The following is a 12,908-nucleotide window of genomic DNA, read 5'->3' on the forward strand; positions in this document are numbered from 1 at the left end:
CAAGCAGGTTAAGACACAAGGCAGAAGAACCCGTCGACGTGCAAAAAGAGAGAGTTGGGAGAGGTACCTCTCTGCCATAAATTCTTACACAGATGAGGCGAAAGTATGGCATAGGGTGAATAAATTGAAAGGCCGGGAGTCGAACCCTCTGCCCTTAGTAAGTACCCAAGGAGATAGCCTGGAAGATCAGCCAGATTGTCTGGGCGAACACATTGAATATGTATCCAGTGCATCTTATTACACATAAACATTCATGAGGTTCAAAGAACGTGCAGAGCGACAGCCCGTTAATCGAAAATGTGCTCGAAATGAAGATTACAACCGCCCGTTTAGTTTAACTGAATTTAAAACTGCTCTCGCTTGCTGCAACACCTCAGCACCAGGTGCTGACCGTATCATGTATGAAATGATCAAGCACCTACACCCTGAAACACAAAAGACCCTCCTCTCTCTTTTTAATGTCATGTGGGCTGCTAGGTACATTCCATCTTCTTGGAAAGAAGCTCTAATAATCCCTATACTTTAACAAGGCAAGGACCCGTCCTCGCCTAGTAGTTACAGACCCATTGCCTTGACAAGCTGTCTGTGTAAGCTCTTCGAAAAGATGATTAACCGGCGCCTTGTCTATCTCCTAGAAAGCAACGGAATACTAGATCCGTACCAGTATGGCTTCCGAGAAGGTAGGTCGACTACAGACCACCTTGTCCGTATTGAGGAGATTATAAGGGATGCCTTCATACACAAACAGTTTTTTCTATCTGTATTTCTTGACTTAGAGAAAGCGTTTGACACCACATGGCGCTTCGGTATTATCCGAGACCTATCCACTATGGGTGTGCGTGGTAATATGTTGAGTACTATCGAAAGCTACCTTTCTAACCGTACCTTTCGTGTAAGGGTGGGCCGGGCATTGTCGAGGTTTTTACCCAGGAAACTGGTGTCCCGCAAGGCAGTGTGCTTAGCTGCACACTGTTTATTGTTAAAATGAACACTCTACGCATGGCTATTCCACGAACGATGTTCTACTCTGTATCTGTAGATGATGTCCAGATTGGTTTTAAATCGTGCAACTTTGCTGTCTGTGAACGACATGTCCAGCATGGCTTAAATAAAGTGGCGATATGGGCTGATGAAAACGGTTTTAGGTTGAGCCCACAAAAAAGCACATGCGTCCTTTTCACTAATAAGAGAGGAATAGTACCAGACCCTTCTATTGAGCTCTCTGGTACCACAATACCTGTAAGCAAAGAGCACAAGTTTCTCGGCATCATACTGGACTCGAAACTCACATTTGTTCCGCACATCAAATATTTGAAGGCTAAGTGCCTGAAAACAATGAACTTATTGAAGCTGCTGTCCCGTACAACATGGGGCAGTGACAGGAAATGCATTTTAAACTTGTGTAGGTGCCTTGTCGGCTCACGACTTGACTACGGCGCGATAGTCTATCAGTCTGCTGCACCCAGTGCTTTAAAGATGTTGGATCCTGTTCACCATTTAGGAATCCGCCTCGCGAGTCGAGCCTTCAGGACAAGCCCCGTACAAAGCCTTTATGTGGAAGCAAACGTGTGGTCACTCTACCTTCAGAGGACTTATGTCAGTTTTACATATTTCCTTAAAACAAATTCAAACCGTACACATCCTACCTATTTTACCATAAACGATACCACATGTGCCACACTATTTAATAATCGACCAACAGCGAAGCAGCCCTTTTTCGCTACGCGTGAGAAAGCTCAGTGAAGAAATGGGTGCTTCACTACTTGAACATTGCCTAATGCCTCCAGCGAAGCTGCTACCGCCGTGGCAGTGGCTGCTGGTTGAATGTGACTGTGGTAGGAGGACGACAACTTAATATTTCTGATCGGTGTGCGGAACCGATAGTTGAAATGCGCGGGCTTTTCTGTGCTTGTGTTCGGCGTGCGGGGTCGAAAAGCGCGGGAGTGAGCGTCGCTGGTGCGCGTGGTCGGTGCGCGTGCCGGGAGAGACCATCTGGAACGACGGGGCAGCCAGGCTGACAGAACGGGCAGTGCAGCGAGATGGAGCGGACCGAACGCCGGCCCACGTCCCGGCATCCCGGTCCTGCACTGCGAACTGGATACCGCCCCGGCTTCTACCATCGTCGCGGGTCCTGTTGAGCTGGGCCTCATTCCCGCTCGCACGACCGCTGCCGTGCTGCCGGGCTCGGGCCACGACCCAGAGCCCCCTGGTCCTGTTCCACAAACCGGGCGCCGCCCCGGCTTCTACCATCGACGCGGGTCCTGCGGAGCTGGGCCTCGTCCCCGCTCGCACGACCGCTGCCGTGCTTCCAGGCTCGGGCTACGACCCAGAGCCCTGGTCCTGTTCTCCGAACCGGGCGCCGCCCCGGCTTTCACCCACTGCTGTGCTGGGCTTCGCCCCGGCTCTCATCCCACCACTACGGTGCCAGAGCTAACGCTCCGGAACCAGGCTACGTCCTGTTGCCATCCTGAACGTCAACCGCCGCCCGTATACCCCACCGCCGTCAGAGCCAAGTCCGCCGAGCCGTCACCACGAGACCGGACTCCTGTGAAGAACTGTGAGTGCTCGAGCGTGACACTGAACCAGCTTATCTGTATAGTTCATGTTCATGTCTTGTCCCACGTGCCGTTCGTGTCATAAATACGTCTCTTTGTGTCTCTGGTTGCCTTCTTGTGCGTCTGGCTGACCTGCGCCCACACATAATCATCGCAATTTTGGCGAGCTTGCCAGGATCGGCTTTAACATCTTGCCGACAGCTAGACGCACGGGAGGAAACCATGGATATTGAGAGACTGTACGCGATCGGCAAAGACATGGGCTTAGCTGGCGCCGCTCTTAGCGAGTGGATTGACGCGCAACGCGCGACAGAAAGGGAACTTCGCGCCCAAGCTCGTGAAGATCAGCGCGTGAACTTTGAGCTCGAAGAAAAACGGCTCCAAGCCGAGGAACGCGTTTTACTGCTGAAGCTCAAGCTTCAAGAACATAGAACCAGTTTGAGCGTGCGAGATAGTGGACTACCGGTGAGCGGCCTCAAACTAATTGAGGAAGGAAGGAAACGCGTCGAGGCTGTTAGATTAGCAGAACATGCTGCAGCTAAGAAAGCCTATGACAAGAGGAAAATGTTCCTAGAGAACGAGATCAAGATGCTGCATGTATTGAAAATGAAAGAGCGTGAGGATGAGTTTAAGATTGAGAGTAGCCACGCTAGCGTAGTGGATCAGCATGACAGCGGAGGGACGTTAGCAGACGAAGGCAGATTAGATAGCGGCCGTGACGTCGTAGTAGAGAAGCTCACCACTGAGGAGCCCTTGATGCAGAGGGAACAGGTGAAGAGGATGGCTGACATCCCAATAGAGGTCTGCGTAAACGAGGAACAGAGGGCAGCAGAGGAAAAAGTATATTCACCTCGCAACGATAGTGAATCGGTAATCGAAAATGATTCCAGGGATCACCAGGCACCAGACTTAATGAGGCATTTAGATTCCGAGAAACAGAACGAGACAGCCGGTAGATACCCGAATCACCCCAGACGTAAGGCAAAATGTAAGGGTGGCAAGAACTTGTACAGGAGGTTAAAAGCAAGACGGCGTAAGAAAACGCGTGTGCTGAATAAGAAGTGCGGTTCGATGCGGCAGAAAATGACGTCGGTGTTTAACCAGGACCATTCAGAGTGGTACAGGAAATCCGCAGACGTACACTGTAAACGAAAATACCCCCGCATGGGAATTTTAACGAGGTGATGTGCCCTATATACTCCCATCCTTCAATATTTATTCCGATGTATGGGAGGAATACAACGGCATTCCCTCGTTTCACTCCGCTCACAACCTGTGGGAGGATAAGGGCGGACATGACGTGATTTTATTCCGCCTTCAAAATTTTGTTCTCCCCGGGAACTCCGCACAGGGAGTTTTAAAAAACTCCCCTGCCAGAACAGGTTGGTCACGTGGTGCTTCCCATAAGGCTGTGCGCCGCGCCAGCGACCGGCCGCGTTCGGCGGAGTCGGCGGTGCTCATGGCTGACGGTTTGTTTACATCTGTGAAGTGTCGTTCCGTGCCAGCGTTTCGCCGATTTTCTTTCCTATACTTCCTTCCAGAAAGTGTTATAGGCCTGTCTGAAGCTCACTGCATCTCATCTTCATGTGCGTTAGCTGTGATCACTCTGCTGGCAACGATGAATGCAAGAGCAACGATTTCAAGTGCGGAAAAAGGCTTAGTTGTGACCACGAAGCTGCCGGTTGACTCGTGATGTCGGCTGGGGTTTCTGGCTGTGCTTCCGTGTTGCGTGACCTTGACTTGTGTTCCTCAGTGAGTTCAATACCACTTTTATGTCCTTTTGAGTATATTCTGACAACGTCCGGTGTAAAGTGCCGCGTAGCAATGGCAACAGCAGCCACGGTTCGAGCGACAACGTCCGTGATAGCCGCACATGAATGCCATATTCCGAGTTCGTCACGGTGCTGTGCTGCCAGTAAGTTAGACCGTGGTGCAAGCAACTCTTTTATGAATCTGTGTACGGATATCCTCGCCCAAGAAATACGGTAGGACGTAAGTACGTACTGTCAATAAAGCTTCTTAATACTGAGCGATGTAAATTGAATCGTTATCGCGCAGTTCTGTTTTGATCACTTCGTTGCTTCGGATATTGCATTAACATCAGCTCCATCCAACATACTGATTTGGCTCCGTTTCACAGCCGAGAGACATTGCTTGGACGCGGAGCAAGTAGTGCGGTCAAAAAAATGTATGACTACGCAATTTTCGGTGTTGCGTAGGCTCACATGTCATGCTCACATGTAATAAATTGTTATCCAGCCACAATTCTTTCGCATGAAGCTAATTTTGTCATGAAGCACGCGCACGTACATTTTTCTTGCGTACTGTAACTAACGCACTACTTTTTGGCCGCGGACGCCGGCAGTGTGCGAAGTCGCTTCAGCGCTCACGGAATGGCATTCTAATTTTGAAAAATTATGCCATGAACGTTGTTTTTTCAATATTCTAAGTTAACAGTTCCGTGTGGATTTATGTTTCATGGTGTTTTCAGAGAGACCGATCTCATATGTGCGAGCCTGTGAGTCGTAACTCTGAAAACACTACAGCTGCTCGCTAGGCCGTTTCGAGGCCCACATTATCGTGGCTATATACTGGCAGGGTTGCTTCTTGTTGTGTGTCGAGTGTGCGTTGGATGGCTTTCACAGCTCTTCGTCGGGTGTTTCTCAAATGTTTGTGTTATGTATTGCTTGGTCTGTTTGGTCTCGTTCACTTGTTTCGCAGAATTTGGCTTATGCTTGTGTGTATATTTCGGAATTTGACCCGAAGCCTCAACATAAAAATTCTCCACGCAAATTGACGTGTCTTTTTTATACTCCCGGTGCACCTCGAAAAAACTCCGTCCAGCTCGAACTAAAAAATAAAAATGACAGAAAAAAAAAACTCCGAAGGCACCACGCAAAAATTCCGCCCGCACGGAGTAAAAATTATACTCCGATCATTCGGAGCATAATAAACTCCCAACCAGGGGGTCGCTAGAGGACAAGCATTATACTCCCACCTGAGAGTTATTTCCGTTTACAGTGTAGGAGCGAGAAGGCATCAGAAAGAAAGTAGGCAAGCATGGGAGTTCCGGAAAAGGCGAAAAAAAAAGTGCATATGCAACGGGTAGAATAAAAAGGAATAATATTTAGGAATGGCCTCCGACAATTGGAATGTCAGTTACAAATGTGTGTTGTGAACAAGTGTATAAATGGAGAGCTTGGGACAATGAACTAGTGAACATTTCTAACAGTTGAGTGCAGTGCACTATGTGGTGTGAAGTGAAATTACCGGACCACAAAAAGAACTAGCTGACGAACGGACGAACTGCGCACTCTGTGTTGTGTGTTACTCATATTTAGTCGACGCGTCCTACCTCACCACCGCGTCGTTCTTGAACAGGGGGGAAGTGTGGTAGGAGGACGACAACTTAATATTTCTGATCGGTGTGCGGAACCGATAGTTGAAATGCGCGGGCTTTTCTGTGCTTGTGTTCGGCGTGCGGGGTCGAAAAGCGCGGGAGTGAGCGTCGCTGGTGCGCGTGATCGGTGCGCGTGCCGGGAGAGACCATCTGGAACGACGGGGCAGCCAGGCTGACAGAACGGGCAGTGCAGCGAGATGGAGCGGACCGAACGCCGGCCCACGTCCCGGCATCCCGGTCCTGCACTGCGAACTGGATACCGCCCCGGCTTCTACCATCGTCGCGGGTCCTGTTGAGCTGGGCCTCGTTCCCGCTCGCACGACCGCTGCCGTGCTGCCGGGCTCGGGCCACGACCCAGAGCCCCCTGGTCCTGTTCCACAAACCGGGCGCCGCCCCGGCTTCTACCATCGACGCGGGTCCTGCGGAGCTGGGCCTCGTCCCCGCTCGCACGACCGCTGCCGTGCTTCCAGGCTCGGGCTACGACCCAGAGCCCTGGTCCTGTTCTCCGAACCGGGCGCCGCCCCGGCTTTCACCCACTGCTGTGCTGGGCTTCGCCCCGGCTCTCATCCCACCACTACGGTGCCGAGCTCGGGCTATGACCCAGAGCTAACGCTCCGGAACCAGGCTACGTCCTGTTGCCATCCTGAACGTCAACCGCCGCCCGTATACCCCACCGCCGTCAGAGCCAAGTCCAGCCGAGCCGTCACCACGAGACCGGACTCCTGTGAAGAACTGTGAGTGCTCGAGCGTGACACTGAACCAGCTTATCTGTATAGTTCATGTTCATGTCTTGTCCCACGTGCCGTTCGTGTCATAAATACGTCTCTTTGTGTCTCTGGTTGCCTTCTTGTGCGTCTGGCTGACCTGCGCCCACACATAATTATCACAGTGACACATCGTTTATTGAAGTCACAAAACACGCGCCAGATGCACACATTCAAATGCACTTTTTAGAACTAAAGTCGAAGTACTCTTGCCCTGAATTTTACACAGATGCATCAAAGTCACATGCTGGCGTTTCCTATGCGGCAGTCGGTCCGTCCTTCTCGGAATCCGATGTACTTTATCCCCAAGCAAGTATCTTTACGGCCGAAGCCTATGCAGTACTATCGACAGTGAAACACAATGATAGATTGAAACTCCAAAAGGCTGTAATATTTACCGACTCTTTAACCGTTGTTAAAGCATTAATGATGCCGCAAAAACATAAACACCCTGTAATTATCAACCTCTACTCACTGATATGATCTGCTTATGCATCTAAACAACAAATCATAATATGCTGGGTGCCTGGGCATAGAGACATTGAGGGTAATGTTCTTGCCGACCAAATGGCCACATCAATACCATCGCACGCTATTAACTCACAGCTGCTGTCCCTGTAACAGATTTGAAACCTTTCTTGCGTAAGAAACTGTGAAGCCACTGGCAACGCTTGTGGGATGCGGAAACAAATACTAAGCTTCACTTGATAAAGCCTCAGTTAGGTTTCTGGCCCTCTGCATCAAAAACACGGCGAACTGATGTCCTATTCTGTCGTCTGAGAATAGGACATACATATGGTACTCACAACTTTCTATTGAGTGGTAATGATCCTCCAACCTGTGGTAGATGTGGCGAGAGGCTCACCGTCCTCCACGTCCTCTTGGAGTGTCGGGAAGCCGAAAGACAAAGAAAGAAACATTTTCCGCTAGCATATCGCTATTGTATCCCTCTCCATCCTGCTATGTTTCTCGGTAAAGAACCGCTTTTTAACACCAACGCAGTCCTCGCATTCTTGAAAGATGTTGTGCTACATGTTATTAGCCCAATAAGTTCATAGCGCATCCTCTCTCGAGAGGATGTTGCGGTGATAGTTTTTATAGCACATGCCTCCAGGCCCTTGGGTTTCAAGAGCTCTGTTTAGGCACTTGTGCTTCGGGCTAATTTTCGCATCTTTAATATTTTGTAAGTCGTATCATTCATTCGCAATGCATTGTTCATGTCCATAGTACACATCATTAGTCATTGCCATAATCTTATTACGTATAGGTTTTACGCACTTTACAGCGACTGTTTTTAGGCCCATTTACAGCCATGTCACATCTAATGTTCATATAGTCCACTATTCATGTACCACTAACAAGCCATTACCATCGTCTTGGCGCTCTTTGGCCACATCTGGCCCTTGCGCCAATAAATCGCAATAATCATCATCATCAGCGAGCGCCGGAGGGAGCGGGGGGGGGCGCACTTCTACTCTGCCAACAACCGCGCTCGTCGCTCGCCCCGCACCGTCTCTTATCTCCACACGGCTCTGACCTTTACGCGCTGTGCATTCGCCGCTCAGTTTCCGTTGAAGCGTTAGACCGCACGTACCTTCGCCCGCTGCGGCGTATATGCGCTTGCTGCCAGCGTTTTGACAGTCGTTGTCTGCAGTCATTCAGTGTGATCTATTCATGTTTGTTTGTGCGCGCTCACACCACAGTTAGTAATAGTCGAGCCACATTTTCCAACGGACGCTACACATGCAATGCTGCCCGGATCGGCAGTGCAGCGCTACAAGTGTGTCCCTTCGCACGCGCTGCTCACGGGCAGCGCTTCTCATCAACACCACCGTTTCACACGCGCCTTCTCGTGGTCATCGAGTCTCTCTTCATGTCGGTCTACTTACGCCGCAGCACACCTCCTTACTTAATCAGCTCATGTTTACTACAATTCATATTGCTACCAAAGCCGCTCACCTTACTTCGTATGACATTGCGGTGTTGCTATCGCATTCATTGCTTCGCCCTGAGGGCGAAACTGTGACATTTTTTTGCACTGCCTGTAAGCACTGCGGACACCAAACTGATGCATTGTGGCATAGAGTGAAAGCGAGAACCTTCGTAACGAATTATGACTGCATTTGGCCCCACGGCGCTCACCTATGGCACGAAAAGAAAAAAAAACGGCGGCAGCCGCGCGCTGCCAGCGCTTCAATGGCTGGTCACTGTACATTTCCGACGCTGATTTTCTATGGTCTAGTTGTTCTAACGTTAATAAAAGAGCCGTTCATACGCAAGAGCTTCGTGTCCCACTTGCCTGTCTTCGCCTCCGCAGTGTAACGGCTTCGGAGCTTGGGCACCGAAGGCGAACACTCAGATTTGTAGTCATTTTGCCGTCTTATCAGTGTATCAGTCTTCCTTTTGATGTACATTTTCCTTCCTAGCAATTCCTAACTCTGGTTGCGTCTGCCAAACGACTGTGCTGTGCATCGACGGCGAATGCCAACGCAGTGGCGTGTTCACACTCGCCGCCCTCTGACGGCTCCCGTCGCGCTAAGCTATATAAAATGGGCCGTGACAGAAGATTGGGCTAGTTTATAAGCAATTAAGAATGGGGAAGCATTGCAAAGATAAAAGAACTACATTGGACAGAAAGCGGGAACTTACTGACACATGTGCGATCGGCGAAGCCACTCAAGAAACAGAATAAGACGTATGTCTCCTTTTTTTGTCCATAATTTTTGTGTCATTCGCATATTTCCATGATTAAATACGCGGTAATGTTAAAGCGCAAAGCAAAATAACATCTGGAATATAACTGCTGGAGTTCCACGTCTTAGCTTGCCGCGGTGAGCTCCGTTCACGTGGTGCATTTGCATCGCAATTTGCGCTCGTTTTCTGCTTTATATACTACCTGATGCCACGAATGTGATCTGCCTCCTACAACTGACGACCTTTGTCAAAAGCAGACACACAAAAAGGCGTTTTCCGGTGCGTCAGCCCTTAAAACCCGCAGTGCCAAATCACTGGAAGCACCGAGCGCTTTCGTCCCGTCGTCTGCTTCACATGCCAGTGCTCTGACAGCTGCCGTTCGCGGCGCTGTTCGCCAGCATATCGCCGGTGCGCCGCTGGTGCCTTACGACGGCCGCCCGGTGCCTATTGGAATACCAATGCATTTCATTGCAAACTTTGGGATAGCATATCTCGATACTGGTGTCATCCTCATAATTCGTTCCAAGTGGATATGATATTAAAAAGTCACCGGCTGCAATTCGTAAATTTCAATTTGGGACCTAAGTAAATTAGCTTGAAGGTTAATTACGAATACTGGTTAATTATCTAATAATCGCTTCATTTTTCGTTCAATAATGTCGGCCTTGGAAAGTAATCTAGTTCATTTAGTAGAATTGCGCAACAAGCCACAGGTGATTTTTTTTAAATCTCTCAACGATCAAATAAATCCCGCGTATTAAAGTAACCGGTTTGGTAATGCTGCTTCCTCAGCAGTTGTCTGAATATACTGATTAGTTTCTTACACCTAAATCACCTAGATCTATGAATTTCTTATTTCCTTATAAATCAGGCACTGACGGACAAACTTTTATTTACTCAAACCTTTATTTACTCCCTGTCTGCCTTGTTCTTCAGAATGCCTATTGAAAGAACACTAGCTTCCAAAAATTGTAAGCGACTGGTTAATGGTCTATGAGCATTTCATACTCAGGAACAATCTGTTGCATACTGGGAACAAAAGTTCACCGACGATTGCGATACTCCCTATTGCAAAATTAGAGCGCTACTCTATACGTGTTTTCATTTGGCGATATATTGGCTGTCGCGGACAATCTGTATCGCTCGGCATGTTGCAAACGGAACGAAGTGTGATGCGACTGCCTCGCTAGTCGGGAGATCGCGAGAAGCCGCGCATGTCTGAAGCGTGCGTGCGATTCACAGCAGCCGCTGGAGACAGACCTCCACGACGACGCGCGCTATTGTGGCGCGTCTCGTAGTCATCGTCGAAGCAGTGCGCGTCTTGTGCGGCACTACGCTGTCCTTCTCACGCTTTCGCCATACCCTCCTGCTCCGCTTTTCTCCTCGCGCTCTCTTCGCTCTCGCCGATTTTTTCATCCCCCGCTGCACTTCGCGTTCGCTCTTTCATCCGCTTCAGTCGTTCGCTCGGTTACGCCGGGAACGACGACGCTCGATGCATGAACGGCCGCCTGAGAGCTTCGCTTTAAAATTTGCAAGAACACTGGAGCGCGTGGCTCCCTGAGCGCCGACGTAAGCACCTTCGTACGCATTGCACAAAAGCGCAACTTGTCACAAAGGTAAATTTGCTCATTCTCGGCAACATATTCTCGTCTGCTGAGTTCTCAGTTAACGACCACGAACATCGCACATAGCAGGTAAATATAAGATAAAAATACCAGACAAGCAGGCTTCTTTTCCTTCTGTTTTTTTCTGTAACAACAAATTTCGCTACGTAACATAAACTGCTCCAAGCGCCATAGAAGACACCGCCAAAAAAAACAGCGCTTACAATAGTTCTTGCGTCAGCGCAGGGCTCCTTTAATTGGTTTCCGCACCTTGTGAACCTCCAGACGGCTTCCAATGTCTAACCAAGAACAAGAGGCAATCTCGGCCATGGCGGCCGCATTTCGATGGGGGCCAAATGCACAAAGCACCCGTGTTCTTCGATTTAGGTGCGCGTCAAAGAACCCCAGGTGGTCCAAGTTAATCCGGAGTCCTGCGTGGATCCACCATATTACAGTGACGTCAACACGTTGGACGCCAACATTGGTGGCTCAGCGCTGACTGTGTTTAAGTTATACTGCAGTCTACAGGCGTGATACTTCACGTTCCCGCCGGAGATGGAACGAGACCCCGTGGCTCAAAAACGCCAAACGAGAGTGTTGGGAGCAATTATCCTGGCGAAGAGGTATCGTTCTCGCGTTCACTGGGGATGGTAATGGAGTAAGAATTGAAGACTTTATCCATATCTTAAAACAAGTGGGACATCTTGGAGGCTATTACAGGGAAGCCCGGAGCTACAGAATAGGCAAATGTGAGTGAGGAATAAGAGCGAGGGCATTTACACGCGACGGTCAAGGTGCTAAAAGTGTGGGAAAGGTGGTCATATCTCTCGCAACCGCGCCCACCGCGTGAATCCTCAGAACCAGTCGAACCACTCCTGAAGGAAAGCGGGAAGAGAGGCCGGGACTACCGCGTGTGGTGCAAGGACCGCACCCAACCAGGCAATCTAAATGAGTCCCCTCCGTCAGGCGAACACAACCAGAAAAAAGTGAATGGAGCGTAGAGGAGACTACAGTGAATGTGTGCGGGGAGACGAGACCCTTTATACAGTACGGCGTTTGCAGGGTACCTATGGAGTGTCTGGCAGAAACGGTTTCCAAGACTGCCTCCTCAGAGAAAACGCACCTGGACTGGTCATTCCTGGATGGCGAGAAAAGATGCCGAGAACAGAGACAGAAACCCGCCTTGTTGGCATAACGGTGACCTGCTAGAAACAGTGGCGTGATTTTGCGTGCCGGTGAGACTGGGAGAACGCCAATTCACTGCGACGTTCTTCATATTGTCTCATTGACTGGGCTCATTTCATATTGAGCGCAGTCAGCGATCATCGAAATGTGATCTCCAGGTCATGCGCGTCGGCTTTTATACATGACTTGTCGAACGTTCATGCGTAATCGCTGGTGTTCGCATACCTTCCCAAAGTACACAATTCGCTTCGCGCATGTAGCAGCCCTCACCTGCGTAGGGAATAAAAGAACAGGCTTCGGGAGCCTTAATTAGCTCTTCCCCTCTGATCAACTCGGATCTTGACGAGCAGAGATGCTTAGGAGCAACTCCGAACGCGCCTCCGTGTATAGTAGAGAAAACCCCGTACGTATAATCTAGCCGCACTTCGCCGGGGGAATGCGCGGATGGTTTATCACGTTCCCCCGCGGTGACGAAGCCGGCAACAGCTGAACCAAGCTTTGACGGACCATTCCAGAGTGACAGACCCTCGCTGACGTAACTATGCCGAACAGCCACAGCATCGCATGGAACCAAAACTCATTGATTCTACCTGCTAGCGACATGCCAGTCGCAGCCGTCTACAGAGCTGGCCGAGAATCTGAAACTCCATCAGCCAGGCAAATAGCTGGCCACGAACATAGAGGCTTCGGGGGTCTCTGCATTTCG

The sequence above is a fragment of the Dermacentor silvarum genome, chromosome 7 (assembly GCF_013339745.2).
Source record: "Dermacentor silvarum isolate Dsil-2018 chromosome 7, BIME_Dsil_1.4, whole genome shotgun sequence".
Classification (NCBI taxonomy): domain Eukaryota; kingdom Metazoa; phylum Arthropoda; class Arachnida; order Ixodida; family Ixodidae; genus Dermacentor; species Dermacentor silvarum.